We start from the raw sequence: 13,666 nt of genomic DNA on the forward strand, positions 1-13,666 counted from the left end.
ATGTAAGGCAATGGCTGTGCCTTGCTGGTCAATTCTGTGCTAAGCATTGTCAATGTGTACGTTAATTTCAGCATCAAGTGCAGATTTCTGGTGATTATAGCACCTATTTGGAACCTCCAGCACCACATTGTCAATGCTGATAGATGATGATGTGATCATGTTGTGGAACAAAGTATTTGTCTTTCTGATGCTGATGACCAAAACAGGCACTTTTCAGATGTGAGAGTGTCTGTCCATTTGTTGCTGGATTTGTCCATCAGTGTAGAATATTGGTACAACAGGGGATTGATCAGGGATTCCTTATTCATAAAACATAGGGTGAATTCAGCAGCATATTCCTGACCCTCTTCAAATTTTCTTGGCTTCAGACCTTGTCACATGTTTGGTCCAGATTTGGACAAAGGGAGGTAATGTCAAAAGGGAGATCAGAATAATTGCCCTTGACATTGTAACATTATTGAAGCAACTCATTGCACCTTCTTCTGTTGCTTTTCCATCTCTGCACCAAAAAGAACAAATGCAAGAAGATAATGGGCCATCATAAATTAAAAATTTCCTTCCAATTTACAGACCATTCTAATTTGTACACACGTTACTATTACTTTATTGATGTTAATAAGTACAGTTCTTCAATTCTTTCATTAGTGCTGTCAGCATAAAGAGTACAATAATCCAAGAAGATCCACCTTCATCATCTTGGGGCATCTAGGAATGGCTATAAATAAATCCTTCCCAGATTAAACCATATCTCAAATAATAAAAACTGTAAATATAGTCCATATTTAAATATAAAGAGACATTGAATCAAGCAATGCTGTCAGCGACATTGAGTTAGAGTATAGTTAGAACTTTAGTCAGTTCTGCACTCTATGGTGTGGTCAAATTATGCTGAAGATTCACTAAAATTATTATCACAATTGAAAATTGCCATTCTAAAGAAAGTCTGAAAGATTGAGCTGATTTCACTAGAACGAAGAAATGCAAATGCAGATCAAATAGAGGTTTCTAAATTCTAAAGGTCTGTGAGCGATGAATTGTGAGAAATTGCTTCCAGCAATCAGTAAACAAAGATGGCACAAATTTCGGATTATAAGTAAAAGAATTAGATGAGGAATTAGATGTGGAGAAGAATTTCTTGGGCTCCATTGAACTAATTGCTAATATTAGATGTCCAAGTAATTAGTGACAATGCAGAAAGACTTTCCTGGGCCCAGTTTTAACACGTGTGCAAGCAGATATGTCTTGAATTGGTTAAAATCAGGCCCAGTGTCTGAAAGTAATTCCATAAAACCAATGTGTTCATTCACTGTTGATATCTCTCATAGCTCAATGCAAATGAACCCTCCTTCTAGACAATCCAGTTACGTGTGACAAAAAGAAGACAGTAAAGTCGCAATATGAAATAAAGTAGCAATTCTACATGATGACTGATACAAAGCGTCAAGAAGCTAATCAGGATTCAGAGGAGCTAGCCTCATGTGGTAGGATCTCAGAGGGTAAAAATGTATTAAATGTTCACATTTATTGGTGCAAATAGAAATATAATGAAGCCGCGGCAAATTGACACATCATGCAGGTAATAGAAACTTGGTAGCATTGATAATTGTGTATAGTCCTCAGCCAAGTATGGGAAGTAGATTTGTGTAACCTTGACTGGAATCTATAAAAGTTAAATACATACAACAATGTGATTTTGTTTAAGGGGATGATGTTTACAGGCCTGTTCTGTATTGACCAGATGACATGATCAAGAAAAAGCATTCAGTACAATTACTCTAAATGTAACTCACAATAGATTTCCCTGCATTTCTGTCTCAATGCAATGGCTGGTTCAACTCTTGGTCCCTTACTAGCTCTCCACCATCTACAAGCTTTAAGTCAAAAAGTATAATGAAAGTTGTGGTTCTGTTCGCCGAGCTGGGAATTTGTGTTGCAAACGTTTCGTCCCCTGTCTAGGTGACATCCTCAGTGCTTGGGACCCTCCTGTGAAGCGCTTCTGTGATGTTTCCTCCGGCGTTTATAGTGGCTTGTCTCTGCCGCTTCCGGTTGTCAGTTCCAGCTGTCCGTTGCAGTGGCCGGTATATTGGGTCCAGGTCAATGTGTTTGTTGATAGAGTCTGTGGATGAGTGCCATGCCTCTAGGAATTCCCTGGCTGTTCTCTGTTTGGCTTGTCCTATAATAGTAGTGTTGTCCCAGTCGAATTCATGTTGCTTGTCATCCGCGTGTGTGCCTACTAAGGATAGCTGGTCGTGTTGTTTCGTGGCTAGTTGGTGTTCATGGATACGGATCGTTAGCTGTCTTCCTGTTTGCCCTATGTAGTGTTTTGTGCAGTCCTTGCATGGGATTTTGTACACTACGTTGGTTTTGCTCATGCTGGGTATCGGGTCCTTTGTCCTGGTGAGTGGTTGTCTGAGAGTGGCTGTTGGTTTGTGTGCTGGTATGAGTCCTAGTGGTCGCAGTAGTCTGGCTGTCAGTTCAGAAATGTTCTTGATGTATGGTAACGTGGCTAGTCCTTTGGCTTTTGGCATGTCCTCATTCCATTGTCTTTCCCTTAGGCACCTTTTGATGAAATTGCGGGGGTATCCGTTTTTGGCGAATATATTGTAGAGGTGTTCTTCTTCCTCTTTTTGCAGTTCTGGTGTGCTGCAGTGTGTTGTGGCCTTTTTGAACAGTGTCTTGATGCAACTTCTTTTGTATGTGTGGGGCGGTTGCTTTCGTTGTTTAGGACTTGGTCTGTGTGTGTGGCTTTCCTGTATACCTTTGTGGTGAATTCTCCATTCAGTGTTCTCTGTACCATCACGTCTAGGAAAGGGAGTTGGTTGTCCTTTTCTTCCGCTGTAGTGAATTGGATTCCTGTGAGTGTGGCGTTGATGATTCGGTGTGTGTTCTCTATTTCTGTGTTTTTAATGAATACAAAGGTGTCATCTACATATCTGACCCAGAGTTTGGGTTGAATTTGCGGTAAGACTGTTTGTTCTAATCTTTGCATTACAGCTTCTGCTATGAGTCTAGAGATGGGTGAGTCCATGGCTGTGCCATTGATTTGTTAATATAGTTGGTTGTTGAATGTGAAGTATGTTGTGAGGCACAGGTCCAGTAGTTTGAGTATGCAGTCTTTGTTGATAGGTTCCCCGTCTTGTTGTCTGTTCTGTATGTCCAGCAGGTTGGCTATTGTTTCCTTGGCTAGGGTTTTGTCGATAGAGGTGAACAATGCCGTTACATTGAATGAGACCATAGTTTCTCCCTTGTCTATACGTATATTTCTGATGATGTCCAAGAATTTCTGTGTTGACTGTATAGAGTATCTGGATCCGCTGATCAAGTGTTTCAGTTTCTGTTGTAGTTCTTTAGCCAGTTTGTGTGATGGTGTCCCTGGTAGCGATACGATGGGTCTGAGTGGGATGTCTGGTTTGTGCACTTTAGATAGTCCATTGAATCTGGGGGTGTTGTTGCTTTCAGGTTTCATTCTCTGTCGGTCAAACCTGGTTATCTGTCCGTTTTTTTGCAGGTTCCTCAGTGTGTTGTTTATCCTATTGGTGAGCTGTGGGGTGGGGTCAAACTCTCTCTTTTGGTAGGTGTTGGTATCTGCAAGTAGTTGTTGCGCTTTCTGGATGTACTCTGCTTTGTCCAGGATGACCGTCATTCTGCCTTTGTCTGCTGGTAGTATGATTATGTTCTTATCATTTCTTAGTGTTTTTAGTGCTTCCCTCTCCTTGGTGTTGAGGTTGTGTGTTTGTCTTTTCCTTGTTATCAGGGGTACGATACTTTGTCTCACTGTTTGTTGTGTCTCTTCTGTCAGTCCATTGTTTCTGAGTGTGCATTCTAGTCTGCTAGGAAGTCTGCTGTCTTGGCGTCCCTGTGGTTATAGTTGAGTCCCTTGGCCAGTATTGTTCCTTCTGTGTCTGTGAGCTGTCTGTGGGAGAGGTTTCTAACTCAGGTATGTGTTGTGGTGTCCTGTCTGTTGTGTGTTAGTTTGGACACTTTTTCTTTTAGTGCCATTTTTTTGCGGTGTGTGGTCCTGTTCTGTCCTATGGTGACGGCCTGTTCTATGGACCGGGTCCATTCCTGATTGGTGATTTTTGAAATTAACGATTTTTGGCGCGCAATTTCATGTTTGTATTTGTGAAGTCTGTTGTGTGCGTCTGTGATCATTACCTGGATCATCCTGAATCCGTTCTGTCTGGCTGTGTCTCTGGCTTGTGGGTTGTTGACTGGTGGTCTGTATCTGACACATGGTGGAAGGATTCAATTCTTTTGGCATTCGTACAGGAACCAGAGTTGTTCGTATGTGGTGCTTAGGCGGTTGGCACAGGTTGGCACAACAACGAGCACCCGAGCAACAAATCTTCTCTCAAATTTTGAAGGTACAATGAATTTTAACAACTTGCCTGAATACCAGCATACTTAAGAATTCAACATCATTCTGGACAGAACTGCTCTCGATTGGTGTTCTTTCATTGAACTTGATAGCAGTTTTTTAAACTACCATTTTTGCACTGAGGCTGAAATATGTACTTTCCACGTGCAGACAGAAAGAACATGTCCATTTACGGTGGCTTTTAATCTTAACCAAAGTTTAGAGGGGCAGCTAATCCTTCATTCCTCATAACAATGCCATGTCTGCTCAGGGTCAACTTGCCAGGTTTAAAGTTAGACGTAAGTTTAGCAGTTAAACTGTTTCGGAATGCATGTCCCAATCAGAGTCCACTTGTCAACTAATCAGTACCTACTTCCCATACAACATAAATTATTGTTCCCTTTGTGGTTTGGTGTTCTTATGAGTACGTCTGATGGAAAGCTTTGACAGCAAGTCTGTTTACTCAAGTGCACTAAGTGACTATTTCTGGAGACCTTTTGGCAGGCCAATCTACTCAATTGGATACTGAAATTCAGTTCTTGCCGGTCTAGTTAGGGCAGTGGAAGTATGGGTATGTTAGCATGTGTCTGCATCTTGGAACCGTGCCTTGTTATTCCTACTTCAAGTTTGTAAGAGATGAAAGAAACTGCTGTGTGTCCCAATTTAGATGATATTCCCCTAGTCTGAGTTTCCAGGTGGAAGCACAATTCTATTGGGCCCCAACTCATCTCTTTGACTCTCAGAACTATTGTATGTCTGCCTCAAGTCCTGAAGAAATTCTGACCATAAAAGATGGGAATCATGCAAGCTTATATTCTTATGCAGTGGTGTTCAGATCTTAGTGCATTCTGAACTATTAAGGATGAGTACATTGTGATTAATTAGCTTATTATCCTGGAACATGAGATATCTGGTCTGCTATCAAGCATTACAGAGCACTTAGGTTTTATTCCATTCTTAATACTGAGAAAGGAATAGATGTATGAGGAAGTGTATGCTACTTACCTTATCATCGTGTACTCTAATGTTCGGAAAAAAATTTCTGCATTATAATTTCTTTCTTTTAAGAAAATCATTTAAGTCAATGAAAGCTCTTAGTTATACGTTAAAATTTTGTGGTCAATATTTACCACAATTATAACAAAATAATGCTTGTAAATAAAGCTAATTATGCCAGGTGATACAGTGATGAGCACTTCAGCCTCACAGCACCAGGGACCTGGGTTCAATTCCACCCACGAGTGACTATCTGTGTGGATTTTTCACATTTGCCCCGTGTGTGCGTGGTGTTTTTGTCTGGGTGTTCTGGTTTCCTCCCGCAGTCTACAGATGCGCAGGGTAGATGGTTAGGCCATGCTAAATTGCCCATACTGTCCAGGGTGGTTTAGCCATAGGAAATGTACTGTTACAGGAATAGAGTAGGGGGTTTGGTCTGGGTGGGCTGCTCTTTGTGGGGGAGGGAGTTGGTGTGGACTTGATGGGTCGAATATAAGGATTCTGTGATTCTAAATCAGCTTGAACAGTTGTCATCGAAATTACGGCCAGGTGAGGAGGGGGATTTTTCTGCTCCCTTTCAACCCTGTCATGATTGGTTGCAACAACATTTTTATTTCTTTCCAGCACACAGCTGGATTTCATGACAAACAGACATATAGTTACTAGATCAAAATGAAGGACCCAATGACAAGATTTTCTTGAGTGAATGTGAAAGGAATTTTACTAACTGCTAAATTTGAGAGAAAAAAAACACTGAAGTGCAACAACAAACACTTACATGAGTGCAAGTAATAAGTTTAATGGAGAGTGTGTCAGGTACTTAAAGCAAAACTAAAGGTTTCACCATTTAAATGTCCATTAGAATCTTTGACATGTTGTGGTTATTTCAAAGTTATGCCCATAGTTGTTTCGTTGTTGACTTGTATCCTTAGCAGAGTTGAAGTTTCTAAATATCCTTGAGTTTTTGGTTGTTTTCTCAGTTTGGTTTCTCACCAGATGCTGTTTCTAAGTTTTTGAGCGAAGCAGGCAGGAAGGGAGAGTAAGAGAGAGAGAGAGAAAGAAAAAATCTTTTTGATTCTTACTTAAAAATCTGTTTTCTTCTTTCAGTTTTCCTGTTCAGCAGCAGCTATTGAAGTACAGCTTAATATGTAATCTTGATTCTGTCTCCATTGTCTTTCCAAGCTGTCTAACTGGCAGGTGATCATCTAATCTCCCTTTTATGTGAAACTACGATGTGAACTAATAAAAGAAAATAAGTTTCTTGATGCAGATGCATATGTTTGGTTTCAAAGTCTTTATGTGAAATGCTAATTTCAGTGCAGACAGCTTATTTAATTCTGTGATCAGGTTATCTATGCAGCTATAAATGTTTCTTTCTTTTAACAAAACATTTTAGACAGTTGTAGTTGATGGTGTTGGGTCCACTGCTGTTCGTCATTTTTATAAATGACCTGGATGGGGGCTTAGAAGGGTGGGTTAGTAAATTTGCCGACGACACTAAGATTGGTGGAGTTGTGGATAGTGACGAAGGATGTAGTAGGTTGCAGAAAGACATAGATAGGATGCAGAGCTGGGCTGAGAGGTGGCAAATGGAGTTTAATGTGGACACGTGTGAGGTGATACACTTTGGCTGGAGTTATCGGAATGTAAAGTACTGGGCTAATGGTAGGATTCTTTGGGGTGCAGATGAGCAGAGAGATCTCGGTGTCCATGTACACAGATCCCTGAAAGTTGCTATCCAGATTGACAGGGTTTTTAAGAAGGCATACAGTGTTTTGGCCTTTATTAATAGAGGGATTGAGTTCCGGAATCAGGAGGTTATGCTGCAGCTGTACAAAGCTCTGGTACGGCCACACTTGGAGTATTGTGTACAGTTCTGGTCACCGCATTATAAGAAGGATGTGGAAGCTTTGGAAAGGGTGCAGAGGAGATTTACTAGGATGTTGCCTGGTATGGAAGGAATGTCTTACGAGGAAAGACTGAGGGCCTTGAGGCTGTTCTCGTTAGAGAGAAGAAGGTTGAGAGGTGACTTAATAGAGACATACAAGATAATCAGAGGGTTAGATAGGGTGGACAGGAAGAGCCTTTTTCCAAGTATGGGGACGGCAAACACGAGGGGACACAACTTTAAAGTGAGGGGAGATAGGTATAAGATAGATGTCAGAGGTAGTTTCTTTACTCAGAGAATAGTAAGGGTATGGAATGCTTTGCCTGCAACGGTAGTAGATTCGCCAAGTTTAAGTGCATTTAAGTCGTCATTGGACAGGCAAATGGACGTACATGGAATAGTGTAGGTGGGATGGGCTTCAGATTAGTATGACAGGGCGGCGCAACATCGAGGGCCAAAGGCCTGTACTGCTCTGTAATGTTCTATGTTCTATGTAAGGTCTCAGTTATAACAGTTAAAATTTGGTGGTCCATATTTACCACTATTGTAACATAATCCATGGAAGTTCTAACCTGTGGTAATATTTTCCAACTATTCAAAATGATTATAGGATCACAACATGAGGCAATTCAATTGAAATCATTGTTAATCAGCAGCTGTGTAGAGACAGAAAGCAAATAGCTTTTTTTAAGATCAGAAGTGAAGAATTTGAACCAAATCTAAAACCAATTTACGTTGTCCAACGGTATGTAGTTAATGAGTTGAACTGTAGATCCTGCTTTAAAGGAATATGGTTTTTGCATTCCATTGTCATCCTGATTTGAGGCTGCTAACATAAAATTGTAATTGAAAAGATGATTTTACAATGGCAATTCAAATTTTGACATATGATGATAGGATCATCTCCTATTACTTACAATTTGCAAAGCTTCAGTAAATCTCCAACCAGTGCAGAGTTGTCTTAATCAGCTGGGCTATTTTTCTGTTTTAATGTGATCAAGAAATGGTAGGGCAATCAGCTCATTACTATCACTCAACTGGTACTCACGTTCATTGTAGTGGGTTATGTTTTGTCTACATGCACATGGAATGTAATTGGCAGGCTAACTGTATGTCAAGTTGATAGTATTGAGTGTAGAGATGGCTCTTTGTATATGACATAGAAACTATCCATACACCACTGACTAATGTTCGCCAAATAAACAAGGTTACATTGGGAGCTTATTTTCAAGTTCTATCATCCCATGCTCCTCAGGTCTAGTATCCAAGTAATGTATATTCCAATTCTAGAATGTTTACATATAAGCAGATTATATGAAGTACGATTATAGTATTTAGAAACTGTTCCAAGATGACTCAAACACTGTGTAAAGTATTTATTGTGTCATGTGCTGAAGACTATACTATCAGTTTATTATGGAAAGTTTTCTTATATCTATTTGCCATTATGGTGTATGTATCAATCATTTCCTGTGCATAATAAATATTTGTGTACAAGGTCTTTTCAAAAGACTTTCTAACTGCCCCTCACACATAGGGGTTCATTATAACATTTTGCATGAGAAGCATTCTCCTCTTTTCTATTTATACAAGCTTTTTGGAGGGTTCCCAAAGGAAGTGCTGTGATGGAAAGAGAATGCTACTTCATATACATGTACATGGCCTTTTTCAGAATGTGTAATTTCGAACCACAATAGACAAGCAGCATTCAACCTGATCACTACGATAGGCATGTTACTGGCTGTAAATGATTATGGAACACTTGTAGTTACTGTAAGATGAGTGTCATAGAAAATGCACATCCTGTGTTTAAAACTAAAAACCACATGGTAATTGAACATTTGTAATCTTACTGGCAAATGTAAATTCAGATCATTCATTTGTCAGACATCTGCAATGAAGTATTTTACGCTTCCTTGCACTGTACAAAACATATAACACCTTCGCAAAGGTGACTATACAATGAATATTGAATTTGACTGAAAATATTATGAAGGAATTAATTTGTTTTACTCATTTGGTATGCTAATTCTGTTGTCTTTTTACTCCTAGAGCAAAAGTACATGTTTGTATTGAGTTACCTTGTTACAATTTGTTTACTACATGCTTAGCTGAAAGTTTTTCTGTCACAGTGACTTAAGGCATGAGGACAGAAATGAATGATTCCTGCCAGTCAATGAACTTTAACTGGAACTGCACTTGAATGGTAATAATCTGCTCCTGTAATTGCTGTGGAAAAGAAAAATCCTCCAGAGATTTTACATCTAATCATTTATTTATAAATCTGTAGATAGCAGGCTGCAGAATGCGCAACAGGGGTCAACTTTCTGCTTAAAACCATTGTCTGGTGTTTACATTTCACAGCAGTTTTTACAGTAGTTGCAACCTACATGATCAGCTGAGCACTTTAATTCACTGGGTTCTGTTCTGCACATCATTGCTTTAGACAGACTGCTTCATTAAGGATGCTTCAACAGAGGCCATTCCCCTCAGCATTAGCTGAAATATGCATGTTTTTCCATCTCATTAATTCAGCCTACATACAATTAATTTCTGCCTATTAATAAACCCCTAGGTGTTAGTGACAGCTATCTAACCTAACAATACCAAGTGAGGCCTGAGGTACAAAAGCTTGAATTTCAAGTTCCAAGTGGGTTCTGAATGAAAATCTACCCACATTGGACTCCAGAGCCTTCATGATATTATAATTAAAGGACTGCAAGACTTAGACTGACCAGTTCCATTATTTAGCAAATAAAAGCTATTTGTAAATGTAAACAGATGTTAGTAATCATTAGCAGCTTTGTTTTCATTGATATGGGTAAATGTTCTTTTGCAAGAGAATACATTTCAAAAAGAAAGCATGAACTCAACTATTTTTAATATTTTTATTAATATTTGTGTATTCATTCTTTAATTAAGTATTATACATTGACATATGTTTAGTATGCTTATGTCAATTTACTCACCCCCAAAATACGTTTTATCATGTTAAGTGAACCTTTTAATAGAATCCTGCTGTGTTACCAAGTGATGGCAATAACAAAAGACCAGTAGGAAGTAGTACATTTTTAACTACTGCATAATCATAAATGATTGATGTTCTGTGCAGATATCATGGAATTTCAGGCATATTTAGTAACCGATAAATTTGTATTGTTTATAAAACTGTATGAACCAATTTACAGTAAATAAGGGGGCACTTCAACTGCTGAGATTATTTATTAATATAATTCATTAGATAATAGATTTGTAACAGAATCAATCTATGCCTCGTGTGCAGTTAGCATGCCAATAATACATCAACTTAGGTGAAGGTTACTTGAGGAAAACTTACTCTCATGCAATCATTCATATTTCTAAAAGACTTGGAAGTCAGGATCAAGACACGGACTTATGAGCTATTGTACTGAGTAAGAATGTAATGAATGGAATATAATGTGGAAAAATGTGAGATTATCCACTTTGGTTGGAGAAACAGATCAGCAAAGTATCTCACAGAATCATTGAATCCTTACAACATGGAAGCGGGCCTATTTGGCCCATTGAGTCCATACTGACCCTCCGAAGAGCACAACCCCCCCCCCAAAAAAAAACTAACCCCCCTACCCTGTCTGTGTAAACCTGCATTTCCCATGGCTAGCCCACTTGACCTGCACATCCCGTGATACTGTGGACAATTTAGCATGACCAATCCACCTAACTTGCATATGTTTGGACTGTTGGAGGAAACCTACACAGACACAGGGAGAATGTGCAAGCTCCAAACAGACAATCACCCACGGTTGGGTTGAAACCCAAGTCATTGGTGCTGTGAGGCAGCAGTGCTAACCACTGAGCCATCGTACCACCCCAATTTCTGAAATTGTAAGAGGTTGTAAAGTGTAGATGTACAAAAGGTGTCCTTGTCAATAAGTTACTGACGCTAATTTGCAGGTGCAGCAAGCTGTTTGGAAGCCTCATAGAATGTTAGCCTTTATTGCAAAATGACTTCAATACAGGAATAGTGATGTTTTGTTTCAACTGTACAGGAGCTTGGTTAGGTGCTACCTTGAGTACAGTGTAGCGTTTTGATCATCTTGTCTCACCAAAGATATTATTGTCATATCAGGAGTGCAATGAAGGTTTACCAGACTCGCTCCCAACATGGTTGGAATGCCCTGTCAAGAGAAATTGAGCAGACTAGCCCTGTATTCTCTCAGGTTTAGAAGAATGAGGGTAAAAGAGTACACAGGATTGATGCAAGTAGGATGTCTCCTGTAGCTGGGGAGTATAAAACCGGGGGCTACAATTTAAAATAAGGGGGCTGCCACTTAGGATCCAAGCTGAAACTTCCGAATTCTGTACCACAGAGAGCTGTGGAGGCTTTGAATACATTTGAAGTAGATGTTGATAGATTTTTGGTTACCAGTGAAGTACAGAGTTAGGGGATGGGGTGAGTAAAAGGCATTGAAGTGTTTGATCAGCCATGACTGTATTAAATGGCAAGGTAGGCATGATGGGCTGAATAGCTACTCATGGTCTGATGTACTATTTACTGGCTACAGATAGGAAAGAAACTGAATCATAGAATCCCTACAGTGTGGAAATAGGCCCTTCGGCCCAACAAGTCCACAGTGACCCTCTGAACAGTAATCCACGCAGACCCATTTTCCTAACCAATTTCTCTACATTTACTCCTGACTAATGCACCTTATCTACACATCCCTGAACACGATGGGCAATTTAGCTTGGCCAATTCACTTAACCTGCACATCTTTCGATTGTGGGAGGAAACTGGAGTACCTGGAGGAATCCCATGCAGACACGGGGAGAATGTGCAAACTCGATACAGACAGTTGCCCAAGGCCGGAATCAAATCCGGGCCGCTAGTGCTGTGAGGCAGCAGTGCTAACCACTGAGCCACTATGCCGTCCCTAACTGAGTGGCATAGGCAGTAGATTAATTCGCTGTCCTGTAAATCACTGCAAAGATGATTAAAGGTTTGTTCATTTCAATTCCTATTATCTCTGATAATAAATGCTGATTTAGGACAATTCTAAGTAAATATAAACAAATTTCATGTGTTTTCTTAACTAAATTTGTTTTTGCAGTTTGTTTGTAGCTGACATAATTCAGATGAGAATAATGAACACAGTAGATACACATTAGCATGATTCGGAGTTCTAAAGCTGCTGTATGATTTGTTGGATGGAAGTGTTTACATTAATATTTGAAATAGTTTGCAGAGAATTAAGAGTTTGAATAAACCGTAATGATGTATTCACTAAAATGTAACAGTGTGGACAAATGTATTTTAATTAACATAAGGAACCATGATGGGGGAAGTAACCAGGTAACATTCCAACAATAGGCTTTTTTATTGCCTTGCGCTGCCTGAGATATATTAAGTTAATCAATGACATGACACAGCTTGATACAAAGCCCTGTTTACATGGTGCTTTTTAATTCTAATTTGATCTAAATCAGCCCTTAATTCCAATTTAAATGTACTATGTAAATGGTGCTTAATTCTGATTAAATCCGAGTTAAAAACATACAATTTCCTGAGGTGGGTTTAATGTAATTCTAGCTAAATTCATTTTGTTGTTCATCCATGCAGATGGGTGTAAGTGAAGTGAACTCAGAATCTCCATGGTGTCCCACAGTGTTTTGTGATGTGACACAAAGACCAAGTACAGCTCTGTGTTTTACTTCATGTGATGTGTCCATTTAATACAAACTGAAAACTTCTTTGCGCAAATCATAGTTAAGCTGCCATGTAAATCGCGCAAATAAAAAGTAGTTCACATTTATTCCAAGCACACCGATACAAATTAGTTTGACCTCCCCTTTTAAGGAGGGCTCATCAGAAGCACTTAGGGGGCTATAGCAACTTAAACATTCCACAGATTGTAAGCAATGATTACTTTCTATCTTAATATTTCTATCCTCGCTTTATCAGGAATTAGTAAGTTATCACCATTAGTAGGAAGTCAGTTTTATTTTCTTGATTAAACACAATTTTTGGTATCAGTTAATCACAGGAAACCCGTTTCAATGATTTGATTGTTAGGAATACTTACAAATGTTTTTAAATTCCAACATATTGTAAACTTCTTAAATTACATATCTAATTGGGAAGTAGAATTAGACAGAAGAAACCCACCATTTTCTGTTTGTCTGGTCATGTATTTCTTCATTGAAGTGGAATATCTAAGCTAAATTGTGAAGTTGACAGTTGTGGAAAAAATCGCAAGCAGGTTTACATTTAAGAATCGTATTCGAAGGTGTTCACAACATGTTAAAAATTATTCATTCTGACTTCATTTTGAGGCCATGCCTGGAAGTAGATGTATGTGGATGATTTATTATAGTTCCAAAGAGCTATGTCTATAAATAATTATCTTTCACTGAACAAGTAACTTGACATGTTGAATGCAACC

General features: G+C 39.1%; 1 protein-coding gene across 2 annotated transcripts in view; it reads left to right on the forward strand.

Moving 5' to 3' along the window:
* Positions 1-13,666, forward strand: part of mgmt (O-6-methylguanine-DNA methyltransferase) — a 422,264-nt gene that overhangs the window by 214,869 nt on the left and 193,729 nt on the right. The window lies entirely within an intron of this gene.

This window comes from Chiloscyllium plagiosum, unplaced genomic scaffold (assembly GCF_037043375.1).
Source record: "Chiloscyllium plagiosum isolate Xiang-an unplaced genomic scaffold, Cpla_swu_hap1 HiC_scaffold_22, whole genome shotgun sequence".
Lineage (NCBI taxonomy): Eukaryota > Metazoa > Chordata > Chondrichthyes > Orectolobiformes > Hemiscylliidae > Chiloscyllium > Chiloscyllium plagiosum.